Below are 22,691 nucleotides of genomic sequence, written 5' to 3' on the forward strand. Positions count from 1 at the left end.
CACCAAGTTTAGATCTTTGACTGCTGTTAAAATGAGCTGCTGTGGGAGGGTACAGGCTATGGGCTCGTTTTGTTTTGAACGATGGGAGTGGTTCCCTCAACTCCCTGGAGAAAGTGTCAGGGGGTGCCTCTCCTGGGACTTCAGGGGTGAGAAGGTCCACAGGGTGAAGGGCCACAGCCTGCCCTTGGGGCTGCACAAGCTCCGGGAGGAAGATATGCTGAGCTCACCCTGGACTTCCGGGTGTCCCTGCCACCTGCCCAGAATGCCTTTGCTCCTGAGAGGCCTGCGAACTTCCCGGCTCATGAAATGCGGGGTTCTCCCCAGAGTCTGTCATCTACAGACAAGGTTGCTTTGTCAGGTAGTGAGAGCCCTGTCATCTCATGTTCTCGGAAAGAAGGGGGACTAATTATACTCACGGTTCACTCACTCCCTGCCATAGAGTCTATGCTGACGCACAGGGACCCCTATGGATTTCTGAGACTGCGTGAGTCCAGGGAGACTAGAGAAACAAATCCAGAGACACACAAATGTGTATAAGAAAAAGCGTCATAGACAACAGCAGCTGAATATTGAGAAAACATCCCAGCCCAGTCCAGATCAAGTCCATATGTCTGATATTAGCCCATAGGTCCGATACCAATCTGAGTGAAGTCCTCTTCAGTCTCACGCAACACATGCAATGATGCTGAATGCAGGAAGATCACAGGCCAGTGGTGGAAAGTCTTGTGGATCCAGTGGCGTTGTAAGCCTCTCAGTGTCGGCAGGGGTCTCCATGTGGCTTCTCCAGCTCCGAGGCTCTGGCTGCCATCAGCCTGTCTCCATGTGTTTTGTCAGCTGCAGTGTCTAGCAGGGACTGAGCAGAGAGAGAGAGAATGTCTCCTGCCTCGATGGAGGGATAACACAGTTCCCAGAATCCTCAGGAGAAGGCCATGCCCACAGAGAGGCCTCATTGACTGTGACCTGATTGACAGACTAGACTCCACTCCTGCACTCTGAATCCTCAAACGGACACCAGATTATATAACTACCACAGAGACTGTAACTGTTTATGGGAGGCTTTCTCTGACGAGCGGCTGGTGGTTTTGAACTGCTGACCATGTGGATGGCAGCCCAGTGCACAACCACCACACCACCAGGGTCTCCCTGTTCACACACAGGAGCCCCTAAAAGATATGCGTTCAAATGGGGAGAGGCCGCATCTGTCTTATTTAGCACCCAAACCCCCAAACCCATCCTCAACGGCCATCGTCTCAGCTCACAGCCACTCTGTGGGGCAGTGGTTCTCAACCTTCCTATTGTGGCAGCCCTTTCACACAGCTCCTCAGGGGGTGGTGACCCAGCCACAACATTATTTTCTTTGCTACTTCATCACTGTCATTTTGCTACTGTGATGAATCGGACGACCCCTGTGAAAGGGTCGTTTGACCCCCAAAGGGGCTGGGAGCTGCTGCCGTACAAGGTTTCCGAGGCTGGAGATCTTGTTAGGAACAGTCAGCCTCACCTTTCCCCCCAAGGATTAGATGGTGGGCTTGAACTTTCCACCTTATAACTCGCCGTCCAACACCTGCTCCACCGTGCCCCCCAGTTGGCATCTACTGGGCGTTTGTTGGTGCATGGGATACACGAACGGACAGAGGCAGCAAGGCGCGCTGTCGCTACCGAGGACAAGGTAGCGTCAGGAACAGGAGGAGGCTCCGTGAGCAGCCGTCCCCTCAGCTGTGAGGTCTGAGGAAGTGGATGAGCCTGGCTCCCATGACTGACTATATTGATCCAAGATTCTCCAGAACAAATCCTATTCAACGAGAGAGAGAGAGAGAGAGAGAGTCCTATTCAACTAGAGTGTGTGTGTGTGTGTGTGTGCTGGGGAGAAGGGTGGGGTGGGTGAGGTGGGAGGGTGGGGGGGGAAGGCAGCACCGAGCTAGGCTGGATAAACCCTGAGATAATCTTTAAACCTTAAGCCAAAATACCCCCTGGAAGTCTGACTCACTGCCGCCCAGCCAATGCCGACCCAGAGACCCTGTGGGTTTCCCAGACTGAAATTGTTCCCAGGAGCAGAAAGCCCCGTCTGTCTCCCACACAGCAACAGGCCGTTCCAACCGCTGACCTTGAGGATGGAAGCCCAGTGCGGACCCGCTCCATCACCAGGGCCCCTGAAGTCTCCTTCGAGCTAAACAGTCACTTCGCTGAGCTCAGCAAGAATCCCTGCCTGGAGCTTTGTGTTCCTTTAAGAACATTGTGCCCTTTTAAGATCGATCTGAAAGGGAGCCAGGGGAACCCTGGTGGAGTGATGGTGGTGTGTCCGGCTGCTAAGCGAAAGGTCAGCAGTTCAAAACCACCGGCTGCTCCGAGGGATTAAGACGAGTAGTCTGGGAAACTCACAGGGGCCCCCTGTGTCCTGTCCTCCGGGGTCGCTAGGTTGGCATCAACTCGGTGGCAGGGAGTTTGGTTTTGGGGTTTGCTATGGGATCGCATCGGCCCCAGGCATTCAACACACGAGACAGTAACCTTAGAGGGGGCCGTGTTGTGTGGTGCTGTGTGCAACAGGACCGACCACGTCCGGGTCCCGCACCCTCCGTCTCCTCGGTTGCCGACTGCGCCCATCTGAATTCTCTCCCTTCCTTCTGACCCTCTGGGTTCACCAAGCATGAGGCCCAGAGCTGAGCCCCAAGATGACATGTCGTCCAAAGTGCGTGCTTTCCAAGGAACATTCTGGCTGTTCTTCCTCCAGGCACATGTATTTACCAGACGAACAAACAAATCTGTTCTTCCTCTTGAGCAGTGAGTTTATGTCCGGGGGGGGGGCGGGGGGGAGGGGGGAGGGGAAGAGGGGGGAGGGGGAAGGGGGCAACTCACAGAATGTGACCCAGTGTCACTTCCAGACTGACTAGCTGGTGGACGTGGGAGACGTTGTTCCGCTGGCCATGCACACATCCTCCACAACAACAAAAATAAAATAACTTGTTTTGGGAAGAAATTTTAAAAAGGCAGCCTGGTCTTGGGCCCGGAAACTGGCTTTCTAATCTTGGCTCTTCCTCCGGGGCCAGAGTGCCAGCCGGGCACTCCCTGCCTGCACATAACTAACAGCGGTATCTCCCTCCAAGCGTGGGAGCCAAGGTTCTAAGACCTTTCGTTCAGCACCTGGCAGAGGGTAAGGGCGCCGAGAAATCCCTTCAGGAGTGCGCCCTTATTTTGCAAAGAGCAGAGAGGAGACCATTCCAGAGGCAGCCTGCAGAAAATTCCTGCTCTGGGCGGAATCCTTTGTGTTTTTTATTATGGGACCCCTGAGGCTTTGGGTCAGCGCTATTGTTTCCCCAAAGGCTCCCTGTTAGCCCAGTCCCAGGCGTGGCCACGTTTCCAGTATCTCTCCTGCCCTCCACCCCCAGGCCCAGCCTGGAGTGCCCTTGGAGACCCCTAACCCTTCTCAGGAGTGCATCAGAGACAGCGCTCTTCCCGGCGCCTGCTGGCGCCCGGGTCCCCCAGGGCAACCGGGTATTTATTTATTTTTAAAATGTTCAAACGTGTTTTTTTTGGTATCACGGTTTTGTTTTTTTAAAAAACAACTCCACCAGGTCTTCCTCCCCACCCCAAAGGGCTCCCATCTCAAAACAAACCGGCCGGTGAAGTCAGCCCCGTCTCCCTGTGGCCCCCATGTGGGCCAGAACAGAACTGCAGCCCTGCTTGTCCCCCACCCCTTCCCAAGGAGGTTGCCAGGCCTTTGTTCTGAGGCGCCTTTCGGTGATTGTGAACCGCCCACGTAATGGAGGCCTGATGGTATAGTGGTTAAGTATAGGGCTGCGAGCCGCGAGGTGGCCATTTCAAAACCACCACCAGCTCCCGGGGAGAACATCCCGGCCTTGTACTCCCATAAACAAGTACACACTCAGAAACACAGGATGAGCCGGCACTGACTCCACAGCAGGAGGAACGTTGCAGTTAGCAGCTGAGTGACTTGACTTAGCCAAGTGCCCCCAGGCCTATCTTGAGATACATCCGACCACTGCCAGCGAGTGGATCCCGACTCACAGGGACCCTCTCTCTGAGGGTCTCTACGTCTGTAAGTCTTCTCAGAGGACTGGCTGGTGGGTGTGAACCGCTGGCCTCGTGGTCAGCAGCCCCACATCAGCCCACAGCTGTCTCAGAGCTCCTCCACTCTTTCGTTCACCGACCCAGCCACCGATAGGACAGACTAGAACCGCCCCTGTGGGTTTCCAAGACTAGAAACCTTGACAGGAGCCGAAAGCCTCATTTTTCTCGCAAGGAGCAGCTGGTGGATTCGAGCTGCTGACCTTGCGCTTAGCAGCCCCGGGGCGCCTTCTCGCTGCTGTCAAGTCCATTTTGACTCATAACAACCCTATAGACCAGGATAGAACTGCTCCTGGGGGTCTCCAAGACTATCACTCCTGACGGGAGCCGAAAGTTTCACCTTTGCCCCCACAGAGCGGTTATTGAGTTCGAACTGCTGATCTGGTGGTTCAAAGCCCCCGGGGCTTCTTAGTACCTGCAAAATAGCCTCAGCTGTGCCTCCTGGTTATAAAACCTCACACCAAGCCGGGTGCCCAGGACGCCCGGCCACTCTGGTGTCTTTGAGTAGACTGAGCCCACCGGGCCTTCAAGGGCTGATGTTTCCACCGGCTCCACAGAGACAGCGAGGCCCCACCTGCGCTGCGAGAGGGCTCTCTTCTGGATGAGAAGCCCCAGGCAGGATGTCCAAGTGGCTCCCGTGTCCAGCCAGTTAGCTGGTGGATGCCACAACTGGGTGACCCTGGATGACAGACTGACCCACGCTGCCCTGGTTACTTCTGCTGCACTGTGTGGCCTCTATGGGGTGTCCCTCTGGGGTCATGGGGGACATGTGGTTCGCGGAGACCAGAGAGCTGTCTAAGCCTCCAATAAAACAATTTTTTAAAAAGGGTGGGGGAGAGGCCAGTCCCTGGAGGGGGACATCATGCTTGGTGAAGTAGAGGGCCATCCAAAAAGAGGAAGGAAGGTCCTCCCTGGGCAAGACAGAATGGCCCAGTGGCTGTACTCAAGCAAAGGGCCCATGGTGAGGACGGCACGGGAGCAGGTGTGTCCTTCTGTCGTGCACGGCTTCAAGATGGGTCGGAACTGGCTCGATGGCACCTAGCAAAGGAGACCAGCACCTTGCTCCTTGTATGACCCAAACACGATGTTTGCGTGGGGCCGGAGGAGGCAGAAGAAAAGAACAAAAGAGGCAGCAAACATGCAGTTATTCAAAGTCGTGGGCGGGGCTCCAGATGGTTTCCAAGTGGATTCGGATCCTGAATTCAAGACGGTTGCTTCACTGAGCAACCCATCGTCAGCCTTGGTATGGCGTCTGGGTTCTCCCAGCGGAAGGAAGGGCGTGCCTCGTGAGACTGGGTGAATTAGAGAAGCAAATCCAGTGACAGGGATCTCTGAGTAGGAGGGAGCTCCGTACCAAGGAGTAACTATGGATCGAGCAAACACCCCAGCCAAGTCCAGCTCGAGTCCGTATGTCCCATACCAGTCCATAAGACCCTGTTCAGACTTTTGCGGCCACATGCCGTGCTGCAGATTGCAGGAAGATCCCCGGCCGGCGGGTGCAGACGTGGGTGGATCCGATGTTGGTGACGCATCATCGCAGGGCTCACAGCACCAGGATCAGCCAGCAGGAAGGTGAAGGTCACGCCCACAAGGAGGCACCATCAGGCCGGGACCTGATTGACAGGCTAACCTCCACCCCTGCACTTTTAGATTGCGTCCTGTGGACATGAAATTATGTAACTATGGCAGTACCTGAACTGACCCGAAGGTTGGAGAGTCCAGTTGTATGTGACCTTCGCTGCACACCAATCGGCTTTGGGCTGAGGACAGCGATTCTGTCTGCCCCCCCACCCCGTCCCCCTCTGCGGTTGGAGGGCTTCAGACACCATTACTACCGTATACTGAGTCATTTGACGGACTGAGTCAGATACAAACTGTGTCTCATGTGTTCGGTGCACACACAGATTTGCCTTAAAGAGACTTGGGAATGGAACGGGACAGGTTCCCTGTTCTGGGGACTGCCTGGGCTGGGAAAGTCAAAGGAGCTGCATCCTGGGACACGCGCCTTCGGAGGGACCCTAGGAGGGCGGTGAGGACGTCGGTGCTATTGTTTGGAAAACAGAAACCAAGAACAACTTGAAAGGCTAAATAGTTCGTGCTACATTTAGATAAGGGAGCTTGTAAGGTGAGGTTCCCTGTAGCAAAGTCACTGTGTGTGTGTGTGTGTCTCTGTGTGTGTGTGTGTCTAAAGAAAGAGATTTGTCTCAAGAAGAAAAAGCACACACAGTTGTAGAAACAGGCACGTCCAGCCCTGTTCAAGTCAGGCATCTCGGAAGCTGATGGATGAAGCAGAGGCAGCAGGGGGCACAGGCTGGTAGACACAGAGGTCCAAAATTGGCCGAATGAATCCACTGTTGGTCGTCCACTGATGACTCCTGGGATCGGCAGGAGCCGCTACTACGGGAGATCAAGGAACCAGATGCAAGATCCTGCTCTGGCAGAGGGCGGAGCGCCAAAGTGAGTCCACCTCTGCTTGGTCTCCGTGTCTTTCTTTCTCATACAAAAAGGCAGAGGACACCGAGGACACCCAGGTCCAAGAGCCACACCCAGCCCCTCGCAGCCGCCATCTCACACTCTTACTGACCAGCCAGCTGTGGCCAGCCTCCTTCTCTTCCTCCCTCCCTCCCTGCTTCCCCTACTGTGGACTGTGGACTCTTCCAATCCCTCCCTCCTCTCCCGCAGCTCCTCCCTGGCCTCTCCTGTTTGTCCTCCAGCCAAGGTCGCATCAGCACCAGGAAGGACTCTCATCCTGAGCCCAGGCAACATGCACATGTTACCCTAGGAGTTTCTCAGTGCAGGGACCCCTGGCCCAAAGGACTCGCTCCACTCCTGCTGTTCCTTCTTGGTGGTCATGCAGCCCTCTGATTTCGGTCCACTTCTCTCTTCTGTTAAATCTTGTACGATGGAAGGAGGGAGACCTGGTGGGGTAGTGGGTTAAGGGCTGGGCTGCTAACTCCAAGGTCAACAGTTCGAAGCTACCAGCTGCTCCTTGGGAGAAAGTTGAGGCTTTCTGCTCAAAAAGAGCTATGGTCTCAGAAACCCATAGGGGCAATTCCATAGGGTGGCTATGACTCTGAACCGACTTGATGGCAGGGAGTTTGGTTTGGGGAAGATATAAAGTGTTGGCGGGGTCACAGCCTAGGGAACCCCAGCCCCCTGCACAGAACCAGGGCTGTAAACCAATAGAGGATTAGGGGTGTCGTTTGAGCACATCCTGGGGATCACTGCATAGCTTCCAAACCACTAGGAACAGTGACCCGGACAGGTTGACGCGTACTTGCAGGGGGAAGGGTGTCTAATCAAATCTGCGACACAAGGGAGACTCAGAAAGGGACTGCTGATGTGATGGTGACACTTTGTCGCATGTGCTTTGGACATGTATCAAGGGAGACCAGTCCCTGAAGGAGGCCATCAGGACTGGCATGGGGGTTGGGGGGGCGGAGGGGGGCAGACCTTCAACAACAAGATGGATGAGCACAGAGGCCACAAGGGGCCCCAACCCAAGGACAATGGGGAGGAGGAAGCAGGACGGGGTAGTGCTCTGCCCTGTTGTACTGGCATAGCTGTGAGTTAAAACCTAGTCGATGGCAGGTGCCCACGCCAAACGCCCCCCCTCACTCGCCTTCATCGCCACGAGTGAGCTTTGTTTCTGTGTACGTGTGCTCAGTCTAGCTATCTCCTACGGGACCATGTGTTAGACGGGGTCCTCTAGAGAAACAAAACCAGAATGCTAATGATTTTATATCTATTTATACAGATAGATGGATAGCTAACATAAGAAAAACCAGTGAATTAAATTATAAAGCAGTACAAATGGCTCAGGGCAACTCACTCCCGTGAGACACTGGCAGTCCAAGTCTTGAGGGCTGCTGGGCCGTCCTCTGCAGAGCAATTCAGGCTATCTGGGCAGAGGCAGCAAACAGCAAGGCAGGTCACCAACAGTCAGCCAGATGACAGAGTCTGACAGTCCCCAGCTCAAGAGCTGTAAATTCCAATGGTGTGGCAAAGCAGGTCTTGAAGGAACCTCAAACTACAGAGACACAGTCCACGGGTTAGGTGTCCCACAGGTAGTGTAGCTTGCGAATGGAGGCACAGAACCAGCAAGGCAGCCGCACGCTGGTTCGATGATCAAAGAGCAAGAGACCAGAAAGGCAAGGCTCGCCCAGCCATTTCTCTCTCCGCCCTTCAGTTAATCCCACATGTGTTCAGCAGCCAGGTTGGCACAATAAACTGACTACCTCAGACCACACGCTATTTGCCATCATGATTTCTTAGAAAGCAGACACTACCCTTTAGAGCAGGCTTAGCTATAGAAACAGGAGTAGGCAGCTCCCATATGCTGTGTGCTCTCTGCTCAGAGTTGGTCCTGTCAGGAACATCCTGCCCTCATACCACAAAGGGCCTTGTGGCGGAGGCTCCAGCTCCCACCCGCACGGGTTGACGCCAAACTACGCGTATTCAAATCTGTCTCCGGGCTTGCGGATGGCCGCTGACACGTTCCCGCTGACATACATGTCCACTTGTCCACAACACAAATGAACTCACTGCCGTTGGACCAGCGTCTCCTGGAGGACAGGGTACAGAGGCCCTGGGGGTTTCCAAGACTCCCCTCCGTCTCCCACCGAGCAGTCTGAGGGGTTGAAACCTGACTTTCCTGTTGGCAGTCTGACGTGTAACCACTGCGCCCCCAGGCTCCTGTGACTGCAGTAGTAACAGTAACGGAAGCACCAACGACGGCCATGCGGACGCTTCCTTGTCGTCGTCGCGAGGGGACATGGAGTTGACACAACCACGCGCTGCCAGGTCCCGTGCCATCCTCCCAAGTTTGTGTGTGTGTCCCTCGTGGCAGCCATGGGGTCATCCGTCTTGTTAAAAGGTCTTCCTTTTTCAGCTGCCTTTTTACCAAACATGACGTCCTTCTGCAGGGTCCACAATACGGGAGAGGACGTCTCACCACCCTTGTTTCTTTCTTTCTTTTTTTTTTTTATAATCGTTTTATTAGGGGCTCATACAACTCTTATCACAATCCATCCATACATCAATTGTGTCAAGCACATTTGTACATTCATTGCCCACATCATTCTCAAAACATTTGTTCTCCACTTAAGCCCCTGCCATCAGCAACTCATTCTTCCCCCTCCCTCCCTGCTTCCCCTCCTTCATGAGTCCTTGATAATTTATAAATTATGATTTTTGTCATATCTTGACCTGTCCGACGTCTCCCTTCACCCACTTTTCTGTTGTCTTTCCCCCAAGGAGGAGGTCACATGCAGATCCTTGTAATCGGTTCCCCCTTTCCAGCCCACCCTCCCTCGCCACTCTCCCCACTAGTCCTGAAGGGATCATCCGCCCTGGATTCCCTGTGTTTCCAATTACTATCTGTACCAGTGTACATCCTCTGGTCTAGTCAGACATGCAAGGTAGGATTCGGATCATGACAGTGGGAGGGGGAGGAAGCATTTAGGAACTAGAGGAAAGTTGTATGTTTCATCGTTGCTACATCACACCCTGACTGGCTCGTCTCCTCCCCGAGACCCTTCTGCAAGGGGATGTCCAGTGGGTCTGCACTCTGCACTCCCCACCTCATTCACTATGGTAAGATTTTTTTTGTTCTGATGATGCTTGATACCTAATCCCTTCGACACCTCGTGATCGCACAGGCTGGTGTGCTTCTTCCATGTGGGCTTTGTTGCTCCTGAGCTAGCTGGCCGCTCGTGTACCTTCACCACCCTTGTTTCTAAGCCGGAGCACCCTGGCTGGGCTTCCTCCGGGATGGAGCTCTTTGCTCATCTGGCCATTCACAGATGTGGTAGATATGTAATCGTTTGTCAGTCATAGCCTATGAGGCTTCTGTGTGGACATAGCCTTCTCCTGAGAATTCTGGGAAATCCGGTACTTCCTCCTGGGAGGTGGGAGACACTTCTTTCTCTGCTCGCTTCTGAGAGACATTCTAATAACAAAACACATGGACCCACCTTGATGCAGAGACCCCTGCCAGCGCTGAGATGTGTCCATTGCCACTGCACCCACAAGACTGTCCACCCGCGGGCCTGTGAGCTTCTTGCATTCGGCGTCATTGCATGTGTTGCATGAGCCTGAAGAGGAAATTATAGAGTGGTATTGGACATATGGGCTCATATCAGACTTATGGACTTGATCTGGACTGGGCTGGGTGTTTTCTCAATATTCAATTACTCTTTAATGTAAAGCTCTTTCTTCTGCACACACACGGCTGTGACTTTGCTTCTCTCGTCACCTCAGACGAACACAGTGTCAATATGAGAAGCTGACACAGATTATTTGAGTCCCTCTCACCACAAGCCTGTGTCCCACAAGGGGGAAGTGGTTTCCACCCTGGGAGATGTGGGAACTCAAGCCCAACCTGGTTCATCGTCAGCAATTGAGGAACCGACGGCCCCAAACGACGAAGTAGCCAGAGCACAAAGTGAGAGCGCATGTGACAGTGAACCCCATAACCCCAGAACCTGGGGAACGTCTCTGTGTGGGCTGGGTGAGTGAAGGGTGCGTTTAGTGGGGAGGGAGTTTGCCCTGGAGCTGGGAGCGTGAAGATCGCTCATCCCATAATACTCCACCAATGGAAACCCGCTTGTGACATGGCTGCCGGGCGCAGCCCGGTTTGTCTTTCGAGGCTCAAGTGCCCGCATTTCCCAAAATCAACTAAGAAAGGCTCCCTCTCGGTGAAGTGGGCACAGCTTGGGTTTCTTGCTTGATGGCCGGTAAACACCCGTGATACCGCCCCCCCCCCCCCTGCAACCTCATATGGGATAAGGTGGGCTGCCCCGGGCCTCCCTCGGGGGACCCATCTGAGTGAGGTCCTAGGTGGGGGTCTTAGAGCGACCCCCCAGTTACCAAGAGGAACTGAAGCCTTGTGCGGTCGGCAGTATTTCTCACAGGTTGTCTGCCTGCAGAGCCCGCATGCCCATGGAAGGTGACCCCGCCTCCCCACTCAGCCGTGACAGCACACCTGCAGGACATGCTCTGCAGAGAAAGGTCCCAAACGCACTCACACACGCACCTGCTCTCTCGAGATTCCGTCTCGCAGGCAGTCCTGTTTGAAGGAGACTTCTCTAGTTTCGTCCAAGCTCCCCAATAAAAAGAGAATGGGGAGAGGGGGCAAGGGGGAGGGAGGGGGAAGGGAAAAAAAGGAAAATGAGCTGATTCCAGGAACCCAAGTGGAAGGCGAATTTTGAGAATGACAAGGGCAATGAATCTATAAGGGTGCTTTACTCAATAGATGTATGTATGGACTGTGATAGAGTTGTATGAGCCCCAATAAAAAGATTTATTAAATTAAAAAGAGAGAGAGAAGGGGGGTGGGGCAGGCCAACAAAACTCCAATTCAAATCGTTCCAATGGGAGCAAACAGAAGACTAGGTGTCCCCACCCATTTGCTGTTTTAAAATCGATTTGATCTTTTTTCCCAGAACGCTTTTCAGTTTACCGAAAAAGGCAGCAGAGATTCCCCGGCATCCTCTCTTTCCAGTTGCCCGTTTGCCTTCTCAGTTATGTCGCACGGAGTCTGGGGCATCGATGGCGATAATCAGCAGCATTGATAATGTGTCAGGAACTAAAGGGCAGTCTCGACGCTGTGGGTGAAGCCGTGGGCTGCTAACGGAAAGATCAGTGGTTCAATCCCACCACTCAGCCCTCGGGAGAATGCTGTGGCCGTCTGCTCCCAAAGAGACTGACACAGCCTGGGAAACCCTGTGGGAAATTCTTGGCTCTTGGGTTGTTAAGAATTAGAATCCATGTGACAGTGTGGGTTTGGTATTGTGGGGTCTTCCCTGGGGCCCGTGGTGCCCATTAGGAACACTCTGGGGTAGATATATAATCATTTGTCAATTTGAGGATTAAGAGTGAGGGGGTGGAGTCTACTCTGTCAATCGGGTCATAGCCCGTGAGGCTTCTGTGTGGGCATGGCCTTCCCCTAAGGATTCTGGGAATTCCAGCATTTTCCCTTTGGAGGTGGGAGACTCTCTGTTCACACCCTGGGAGACATAGCAGCTGACAAGACACATGGACACACTCTCATGCAACCAGACCTCTGAAGCTGGAGAAGCCATGCAGAGACCCCTGCCAGCGCTGAGATGTTTGCAACGCCACTAGATCCATAGGACTTTCTACCCACTGGCCTGTGATCTTCCTGCATTCGGCGTCATTGCATGTGTTTCGTGAGTCTGGAGAGGAATTTAGAGATGGTATCAGACATAGGGGCTAATATCGGACTTAGGGGCTTGCACAGCACTGGGCTGGGATGCTTTCTTAATGTGCCCTTTATCGAAAACTCTCTCTTACACACATAGGAGTGTCCTTGCATTTGTTTCTGTAGTCTACCCAGACTAACACACACTCTTTGTGTTGTACACTCGTAATGGGCCAATTGATAACGGCCCGAGTACACCATGACACTAGCCTACAAAATAGTGCCATTGCCCTGAGAGACCCTCCCGGGCCCCACTGCCCATGCCTGCTCCCAGAGCCCCTGGCGGTCACGGGCCTCTTCACTGTCTTAAGAGTGCTTTCCCAGAGTGCTGTACACTTGGGATCAGCCAACGGGTGCGTTTTCAAGTCGGCTTCCTCCACTTTAAGGCCCCTGGTGGCACAGTGGGGACACCATGGGGGCAGGTCCACTCTATCCAGGAGGGTCGCCGTGGGGGCAGGTCCACTCTGTCCAGGAGGGTCGCCGTGGGGGCAGGTCCACTCTGTCCAGGAGGGTCGCCGTGGGGGCAGGTCCACTCTGTCCAGGAGGGTCACCGTGAGGGCAGGTCCACTCTGTCCAGGAGGGTCGCCGTGGGGGCAGGTCCACTCTGTCCAGGAGGGTCGCCGTGGGGGCAGGTCCACTCTGTCCAGGAGGGTCGCCGTGGGGGCAGGTCCACTCTGTCCAGGAGGGTCACCGTGGGGGCAGGTCCACTCTGTTCAGGAGGGCCACCGTGGGGGCAGGTCCACTCTGTCCAGGAGGGTCACTGTGGGGACAGGTCCACTCTGTCCAGGAGGCTCGCCGTGGGGGCAGGTCCACTCTGTCCAGGAGGATCACCGTGGGGGCAGGTCCACTCTATCCAGGAGGGTCGCAGTGGGGGCAGGTCCCTGTCCAGGAGGGTCGCTGTGGGGGCAGGTCCCTGTCCAGGAGGGTCGCTGTGGGGGCAGGTCCACTCTGTCCAGGAGGGTCGCCGTGGGGGCAGGTCCACTCTGTCCAGGAGGGTCGCCGTGGGGGCAGGTCCACTCTGTCCAGGAGGGTCACCGTGGGTCAGAATCCACTCGAAGGGCAGGGGGTTTGGGGCTCTGGTTCCCTTCACTGTCGTACGTTGTAAGCTTCCGCCAAGTCCTGCCCCCGGCTTCTTTCCTGGAAATAATGGCTGTCTCAAACAGCTTTCTCTTTTAACCATAGGTCAGTCACAAGCAAGGCCCAATTGCTGGCCAGTGACGCTGCTTCCCATTTTTGGTCACTTTCATACAGGAGGATGTGATGACCAGTCCCCCTCGTGCGCGTTCCTTTAGGAAAGATGGAGGCGAGGGGGGGAGGGGGGACTCAGAAAGTGTGCACGTTTTTGACCACCGTTGATCTCAAAACTCGTCAGCTTTGAGTCAATCCCAACTCCTGGTTTCCCAAAGGGACCGAGCAGAATGGCCCCAGTGGGTTTCCAAGGCTCGGCATCTTTATGGGAACAGAAAGCTCCACCCACCTTCCCCCCTCTACGCGCCTGGTGGCTTTGAACTGCTGATCTCGTGGTTAGCGGCCCAACGTGTAACCCACAACCCCACGAGGGCGCCTCCACTGTGGGTTCTCAGGCCCAGAGGAACCAGTGTACCCCTTGGGCCTAATTCTCTCAACAGCACGGCGAGTTAAGCACCGAGCTGCTTAACAGAAGCTCCGCACTGCATACCCACCTGCTGCTCCTTGGGAAGGAGATGTGTCCGTCTGCTCCAGTAAAGACGCACAGCCTCAGTAACCCTATGGGGTCGTTCTCTTTGGTTCCATAAGGTCCTAGAAGGTTCGGCTGAGTCTGAATGGACTCGGGGGCCCTGGGTTTGGTTTGGCTTCACCAACAGATCGCCGGGCCTTCATCGCGCTCCCCAAGCCCGCCATCAAACGAGCTAGCTGCACTCCGGGGCTTTCAGAGTTGTTGCTTGTTGCCTCGCCAGGAAGATAAGGCAGCGTTTGGCCCGCCCAGCTGCTGGGCGGAAGGGAAGAGTGTCCGGCAGGAAGCCTTGCACAGACACACAGAATTCCTGCTGACAGTTTCCAGAAGCAAGCCATTCTGTTGGCTTCCTGTGGCAGCAGCACCCCCTAGAGCTGGACAAAGCGGAGGCTGAAGAGTCCACAGTGCCCACCCAGCAGTGTGGCTGCCCCCAAACCAACCCACCAAACACACTCACTGCCATTGAGTCAATGCCAACCTTAGAGGACGGGGGGACACTGCCCCTGTGGGGTTCCAAGATGGTAACTCTTTCTGCGGGTGGAACGCTACCTTCTTTCTCCCACGTAACTGCTATGGCCACCAGGCTCACCAGTTTCCTTCCTCTTCGGGGGCAAGAAAAAAATAATAAGATAAAGATAAAAATACCAATAAAGAGTCAGAAAGAACCGGGAGGGTGAGGTAGAAAGGAGGAACCGATCACAAGGATCTACCTATAACCACCTCCCTGGGGGACAGACGACAGAAAAGTGGGTGAAGGGAGACGTCGGACAGCGTAAGACATGACAAATTAATAATGATTTCTAAATTATCCAGGGTTTGTGAGGGGGAAGGGAGGGAAGGGAAAAATGAGGAGCTGATACCAAGGGCTCAAGTAGAAAGCAAATGTGTTGAGAATGATGAGGACAGCAAATGTACCAATGTGCGTGACACAATGGATGGATATATGGATTGTGATAAGAGTTGTATGAGCCCCCAATAAAATGCTTAAAATAATAATTAAAAATAAATAACCATATTGAACTGAAGAAAAAAAAACAGAAATAAAGAAGTCGTGTGTAGCAAGAATTTACCCAATGGGATGGGTTCTTCGATCTCCTGACTGCTGTCTCCTTGAGCATCAGTTGTGGGTCAAGCAAGACAATGATCATGATGCCACCTGCTGGCCCAGTTCTGGGGCTGCTGGCCTTTCGTTGCTTTGAGTCGTGATCCATACCAAAGGCTGCCACCCTTGACCTTCATCGGGAAGTGCTTCGAGGTAGGGGCCATGGACGATTCCAGGCAGAGGAGAGCAGTGGCCTGGCTCAGTTGTTAACAAGCTGCCGGAAGCGGGGACGGAAAAGAGTAGGAGGGTGGATGCCAGAAGTCCCGGGTGGGAGGTGGAAGCCCAGCCCAAGGTGGCTGCCCTGGTCCAGAGCATCCGCTGAGGAGGGCTGGAGAGGCCCGTGCCTGGAGAAGGTCCTCAGACTTAGTGCAGAAGAACATCAGAGGGAGAGGGACAAAGGCCCTCGGTAAGCGGGATGGACACGGTGGCTGCATCCGTCGGCTCACACACTAATGGTGAGGTTGGCACAACCAGGGCAGGGTTTCACGTGCTTGTTCTGGTGTACCCGGGGTGCCCGAGTCAGCTCACCTCACACCACAGACCCAGGAGGGGCCGGGGAGGGGTCAGGTTCTGCAGCGTCTTCCTGGTCAGTGGGTCCCGGCATGTAGCGTGTGTTCTGTTCTTGTCTTAAGGGACCTCCCTCTTCCATCAGGGACTGTGGTCCTGTCCTCCCGACAGCGACACACCACCAGGTATCACAGCTCCCCGGCCAGCCAGTGGCCTTGGTTGAAGAACAGCCTGGGCACAGGGCCAGCAGGTAACTGGGCGGGGAAGTGGCCACTGGCACACTGGAACATAACCCCCATCCCTCCCCCTCCAGCAGGTAACTGGGCAGGGGGGGTGGCACGGGGGCGGGGAGAGTGGCCCCTGGCAAACTGGGAAATGACCCCATCCCTCCCTCTCCTGAGAGGGCACAGCGGCCACTCTGGCGGGCCACAAGTAGCTGGCAGTCCAGTGAGTGTGGCCAGGTTCCTACATTTCCCCAAGAGAAACCCAAAGGCCAGGTTTCCAAATGAAAATTGTGCGTGTGTGTAACTAAAAGCTGTCCCCTTTATCGCCACACGCCACAATGCCAACACAGATGGCTCTGTCTGGCTTCTTGTCCACTACTCCACTCCTGAAATGATTCTCTTTGTCATGGAAAGGGGGAGCAAGCCTGCGTGCGAGCCCAGGACCACCATCTCCTGCTGAATGTACCTGCTGTACAAGTAATAGACAACCGCCGCCAAGAGGCTGCGGAATCCCTTTACCTGTCTCTCTGGTCATTCCTGGCCCAGTGGCCCCCTCATAGGACGGATGGGCAGTTATCCTTGGCAGTGGCCTTCCAGGGCTGGCCTCATTCCAGGATCAGGTCCCACAGGCATCCTTCCAGGAGGGGGAGCACCCATCGTTGGCTTCACAGGTGGGTCCCCACGTGGGGTGCCAGCATCAGACCAGAGCGGGGAGGACCCTGAGACCAGGGGCAGGTGGGACCATCAGCCCTGCTGGAGGAGGAGCAGAGTGGGAGGGCATCTTTCCCTGTTGAAACGCAGCCTCTGTCTTGTCCATCCGGCTCTGCGCCTGAGAGCAGTCCTTCACGCCCTCCCTACCCCCTCCCAGGGTGCTGTGTCCTTCTCACAGGTGGGGAGTCCTGGGTGAGGTGTGTGTCACACAAATCACCATCAAACTTAGGTTTGTTGCTCGGCCAGCTGTTTGCTATTCTGCTCCCAATAAAAATCAAAATTAAAAAATGTTAAGCCCTTGCATTCAGCAAGCTGAATGTCTTCTCCATTCTTGAGAAATAAATAGACCTCTTATCTAGTCATAAAGCATTGGGCTGGCAGGGCGGTGAGGCACTGGGTGGCGGACCGCCAGGTTGGAGGTTCAAGCCCACCAGCTGCTCTGCAGGAGGAAGATGAGGCTGCCTGCTCCTGTAAAGACGTGCGAGCTCCGAAACCCTGCACCGGGTTGCTAGGAGCCAGAGTGGACTTGGTGGCCGTGGTTTGGTTTTATCGACATGCACTTTCTCCCTACACTCACGGGTACTGGGCACTGCTGTTTCCACCCAAGGTGGTCTGCACCGAAGAGGAAATTCCTGGCGGAGCCCTGGAGCTGGAGTCCTGGCACTGTCTTCCCACTGGGCATCCTTCTTTTCTGGCTGCTTTTTAAGAAAGAGCAAAGCCTTCCCCCCACACTCATTCTGTGCTCCAGAGGCTGGGAACAGTCTGAAGGACGGAGTGTGCAAGCCTGGTGCCCGGTGCTCATCCAGGGCGCCCTGCTTCCCTTCCCCATTCCCCCTGGGTGGGAGGAGCTCCCAATCCTCTGAAGTCACTCAGCCAGAGAGGATCCCAGGATTCAGCAGGCAACATGCTAAATCCTCCCTTGCGTTGGACTAGGATGCCTGGTGGCCTGGTGACTCTATCTCAGGCTGCGAACCACATGGTGAACACTTCCAAACCACCAGTCTCTCCTGGGGAGGAAGATGAGGCTTTCTACTCCAGGCAAGAGTTGCAGTCTCAGAAAACCGCTGGGGCCTGATCTGCCCTGCCCTGTGGGGTCGCTATGGGTTGGGATTCTCCCAGATCGCAGTGAGTGTTCTGTTGTTTTGTTGTTGCTACTGTTCTTATAGATTGGATGATGTTCCCTACAATGTGTGTTGTGATCTACTAGATGTGTGGAGCCGTGGGCAAAGCGGTGGACTGCTGGCTGCAAGGTGGGTGGTTCAACCCCCACCCCCGGCTGCTCCCGCAGAGAAAGCTGAGGCTGTCTACTCCTGTGACGATTTACAACCTCGGAAACCCGAGCCTACGTCGCTGAGTCGGTGGCCATGGGTGGGTTTACACTTGTGGAGGGAGAGGCCTTAGCAGCCTTTGGTTGCGCACAGAAAGGCGGGCCAGCTAGCCACTCGGCAGGGGAAAGCGATGTCAGTCGGCTTCCAAAAAGATGTCTAGCCTCTGCGGCATCACAAACGCATCAGATTATTTTGTGGTTTTGTTTTTGGTCATTTGTATTTGATGCATCAAGCCTGCCCTTCGATGGTCTCTAAATCCAGGTGGGATATACTGGATTGTATTCCGACTCTCGTGGACTTGTTTAAATTTTCTTCAGCTTCGGCATGGATTTGCATAGGAGCAATGGACGGGCTCTTCCACAGCCAGCCCCTGGCCGACTGTCTATCATCTTGACAGACGATGTGGAGCTTCTCCACCAACTCTTTCCATCCATGCAGTCAGCTTGATTCCTGGCGAGCGTGTAAAGACGAGCTGAGGCACAGGACGAGTGAGAGGTAAACCGAGGCACGGGGAGACGGACAAGGATAGTTCACAGGATGCAGGGGGAGCTCCCAGGAGAAGCTTCATGGTCTAGCAAGTAGCTCAGGGGAATCACGGGCTCTGTTGGGGGGCCAGGGTTTTAAAGGGAAGCGGGGAGACGGGAAGGTTTATGGCCCAGGATGCAGTTTATCAGCTCTGGTAGGTAGGGTGTCCGGTTATCAGGGAGTCCGGCATCCCTGGCGCCGTTTCTCGGTCTCCTCATTCCAGGGGGCAACTGCTGACCTTCGGGGACGTGCTGAGAAGCGGGGCCCTGGCCTGCTTTAGCTTAGGCCATACACAGCCCATCTGGCAAAGTCCACGTGTAGAGTTGCCACTGATGTTGTTGAAAAGGTGCGATGAAGAGTCGTTGGTCTTGCAAAACCTCCACCAGGTGATCTTCAGCTTAATTTCTAGCACCCAGCCCATTTTTGCCCCCAAGTATTGTTCCTCTTTGTTTCCAACATTTGTATCCAATCAGCACTAATTATCAATGCATCTCGATCACGTTCGAGCGGCTTCCGATGGAATCACTGATAGAATCCTTCAATGTCCACATCGCGAGCACTAGTGATTTGTGTGTAAATTTGAGTAATAGTTGTATCCACTGGGCTTCTTTGAGCGTGTGTGGATACCATCCCTACCACAGACAGCGTTGTACTTTGCGATAGATCTTGAAACATCCTTTTGGATGATGAATGCGACACCATGCCCCTTGAATGTGCGAGTCCTGGCAGAGTCCACCCTGAGGTGGTCTGCCTCAGAATGGCCAGTGCCGGTCCGTTTCGGCTCCCTACGGCCTGCGAGACTGATCTTTGGGTGCCTGCGTTCATTTTCGACGACCACCCACTTTCCTAGATTCATACTTCGTACACACCACATTTCGACCCCTCGTTGGTGTTTGCCACGGCTTCTTCTCAGCGTGAGTCGTGCCCCATTGGCAACTGCATGTCCTGAAAGCTTTCCTCCACCCATGTCATTAAGGGGGCTCTGCTTTGAGGCGGCAGCTCTTCCCGGGTCCTTCTTTGTAACCAGAGGGACCCGCATCTCACACGCTCCCTTGCTCTCCGTATGATTTTCAGGGGCGAATTCCTCAGAAGTGGGCCGCTTGTTCCTTCTTCAGAGTCTGTGCGTGGTCCGGGAAGCTCCCCTGAAACCTGTCCACCGTGGGTGACGCTGCTGGTACCTGAATGCCGATGATGAAGAAGCTCCCAGCATAACAGCATGGGGCCACCCCAGTGATCAAAGTGACAGATAATCTGAGGAGGGGGGGCTTCCGAAAGCTGGTGGGGAAATCTTTCCATTCCATTTATTCCCAAGAAATGTTTGAAGGCAGGAGGGGGGGAAAGCAGATGGAGAAATACATCGAAACTCTCTACACACACACACAAGTTCTGTTATTAAGGACGTGTATTTGAGGGGCTATTTCTGCGGGGATATTGAATTGTCCCCTCACAGCCCATTGCCAGTTACACTGATTCCCGTCACAGGAGAAACAGCGCTTCATAGGTCGGTTGGTTTGGATCATTTTATTGGGGGGCTCCTGCAACTCTTAGCATAATCCATTGTGTCGAGCACACCTGTACATTTGTTGCCAACATCATTTTCAAAACGGTTTCTTTCTACAGGAGCACTGGGGATCAGCTCCTCATGTTTTCCCCTCCTTCCCTCCTGAAGCCTTGATCATTTATAAATTATTCTTATTTTTTTCACGTCTTACACCAACCGATGTCTCCCTTCACCCACTTTTCTGCTGCCCATCCCCCTGGGAGGGGATGATAGGTGGGTCGTTGTCCCGCCCATCGCCCCGCCCCTCGCCCCGCCCCAGCCCCATCGCCCCGCCCCCAAGGCCGCGCTTCCGCCGGGTGCCGCCAGGGGGCGGACGCCACCAGGACCTGCGCCAACGCCGCCGCTTCGCCCCCAGGGGTGCTCCCCTCCGCCGTGGGTCACCCCCATCCCACCCCAGCGCCGGCCCCCTGTGTTCGGCCCTCTGCCGCCCTGTTTTGCAGCAGCGGACTCGGTTCCCGCCCAGGCCCTGCTTCCTCCCTGCCCGCACCCCTTTGCACCCCACGTCCTGCCTCCCCGGGACCGCGGACCCCGGCCCTCCTTTGCCGCCCTGTGTCGCACACCGTCCTCTTTCACCCCCACGGTCAGTCCCTCTGCCTCTGGTGCTGAGCCTCCGTTTTCCCCCCGCCCCCCGGAACTTCAAATCCTTATTAAAATGTTTCAGTAAGCATTATTTTTATTCCAGTAAGCATGATAAAGTGGGGGGGGCGGGCGGGGGACATCACGAATAAAGCCTAGTGGACTATCTAGTGCCTCATAACCTTTTCTCCTCACAACGTTTACACCCACCTGGCCCCGTCTCTGTTCTCCTCCTGCCAAACATTTCCAAACTCCTCCTCCAGTTCCGCCCTGGTTGCTTCCTGATGTGGCTTCCTTCCTCCTCCTTTCAATTGACCTTCCAGAGAAAGAGGGGAAAGGACACACTCTAGGAGGTGCATGGTGCTGGTCCACAGGGGAGACCAGGAGTCCTCTTGCCGCTTGGCTAAACGCCTTCCAAAATGCCTTCCACAAAGTATGGTGTTGTCGGTGGCCAACAGTTCCAATGCTTGGTGTGTACAGAGCCCAGCTGTACTCCAGTGTGTGTGTGTGTGTGTGTGTGTGTGTGTGTGTGTGTGTGTGTGTGTGTGTGAAGGTTGTGACCTTTAAGAAGCAAATTGCCAGTCCTTTCTTCCTGGGCACCGCCCCCCATGGGTTTGAACTGCCAGCTCTTGAGCCAGAAGTAAAATACTTAACCTGTGTACCAGTCAGAGGCTCCTTTGACAAGCGTTATATTAACGAATTAAAATGTGAGCTCTTAAAACAAGATTCATTCATTCATTCACTCACTACTTCATTTGTTTGTTTAAAAAACATTAGCTCTTGTCTCTCTCCGAGTTGGCCCAGGACATGGGCGTAGACTCCGCCTAGACCAGAGGAGAGCTTGGGCTGGGGCTGTGTGGACTCAGACATGGGGACGGGTGGGCAGAGGTAAGGTGGGTTAAGGGTCATGGGAGCTGAATCTGGGCAGCCTCTTTGCCCTGTGCATTTTTTAAAATTTTGCCCGGAAATATCTACTTGTCATCAAGAGTAGCCCAGAGGAGGCTGGTGACACATGCCCTTAGATCGGGTGACATCTCTTCGCTGCCAGCTCTGGCCGAGCAGAGGACAAGGGCAGGCCCACTCCAGGGAGACTCAGAGGTTCCCAGGCTCTGGGAGTTTCATAGCCCGGCCTCGGCCCTGTTGCCGTGTGGCCTTGGCTGGTCCTTTGGCCTCTCTGAGCCCTTCCAGAAGGACAGGCCAAATGAGCTAATGTGGCTGGGTTCCAGGGTGGGGGACACTGCTTGTAGCTAGATGCCTGCTTTACGAATCCTCTTCCCCTCTTAAAATAATCCATCCCACTTTTGTTACTGTTGCCGAGACTGTGCGCAGCAGAATGGACACCAAGCCGCCCGTTTCTACATGAACCGTTCGGGGACGCTGACTGTGGTCTTTGAGCTGTGCCCCCAGCCGCCCTCTCCTGACTTCTCCCTCCCTGGTTTGCAAAAGCTCCCTGACCCCTGCGGGGTCTTATCTAAGTTGCTGAGGTCAACTGGAGTCACGGACCCCTGGTTTCTTTCACGCCACACCAGTTTCTGGAACACCTACTGTGTGCCAGGCCCTGGGACACAGCTGTGACCAGGACAGTGCAGGGTCCTGTCTTAGGAGATGGTGTCAACTACACAGAGGCTGGTGGCATCAGGGACTCCCAGGGCAGGGGTGAGTCATTAGGCTTTTCTTCCCACCTAGGGTGACCCGTTGGGTGCGTGAGATGTGATTGTTGCAGTTTGGGGACGCCTGCCTTAGTGACATCGTGGGGATGGGTTGCTAACATCAAGGTCGGTGGTTCAAAGCTACCAGCTGCTTCTAGAGAGAAAAACGAGACTTTCTGCTCCTGTAAAGATTCTCCGTCTCAGAAACCCACAGGGGCAGCTCTGCTCTGTTTTATGGGATCACTATGAGTCAGGAATTCACTTGATGGCAGGGAGTCTGTTTTGTTTTTTGGGGGGGAAGTGTTTGTTTTTGTATCACTGGCTCAGTGAGTCCTGCTGCAGCCTTTGATTGTGATGTGACAAAGGCCAATGAGGAGGGGAGGTGGCCAGGAGAGGGACGGGCGGAGGTCAGCGTCAGTAGCTCCCACCCTAGACCTCTGCCACCTTGGGAAGCAGTGGCCCAGGGCTCTAAGAAGATGCTGACCTA

General features: G+C 54.6%; 1 long non-coding RNA gene across 6 annotated transcripts; it reads right to left on the reverse strand.

Annotated features, from left to right (window-relative positions):
* Positions 1-615: 615 nt before the first annotated feature.
* On the reverse strand, positions 616-14,288 carry LOC142445459 (uncharacterized). 6 transcript variants are annotated; one of them, XR_012784028.1, is made up of 4 exons: positions 11,546-14,288; positions 11,120-11,186; positions 10,059-10,178; positions 616-853 (listed from the first exon to the last, which is right to left on the reverse strand). It is a non-coding gene; the product is annotated as an uncharacterized LOC142445459 (long non-coding RNA). The 6 variants fall into 6 exon arrangements; XR_012784025.1 differs by lacking the exon at positions 616-853 and adding an exon at positions 7,821-9,002; XR_012784027.1 differs by lacking the exon at positions 616-853 and having other exon boundaries at positions 9,401-10,178; positions 11,546-13,593; positions 13,990-14,288.
* Positions 14,289-22,691: the final 8,403 nt, after the last annotated feature.

The sequence above is a fragment of the Tenrec ecaudatus genome, chromosome 1 (genome assembly GCF_050624435.1).
Source record: "Tenrec ecaudatus isolate mTenEca1 chromosome 1, mTenEca1.hap1, whole genome shotgun sequence".
In the NCBI taxonomy this organism is placed as follows: Eukaryota; Metazoa; Chordata; class Mammalia; order Afrosoricida; family Tenrecidae; genus Tenrec; species Tenrec ecaudatus.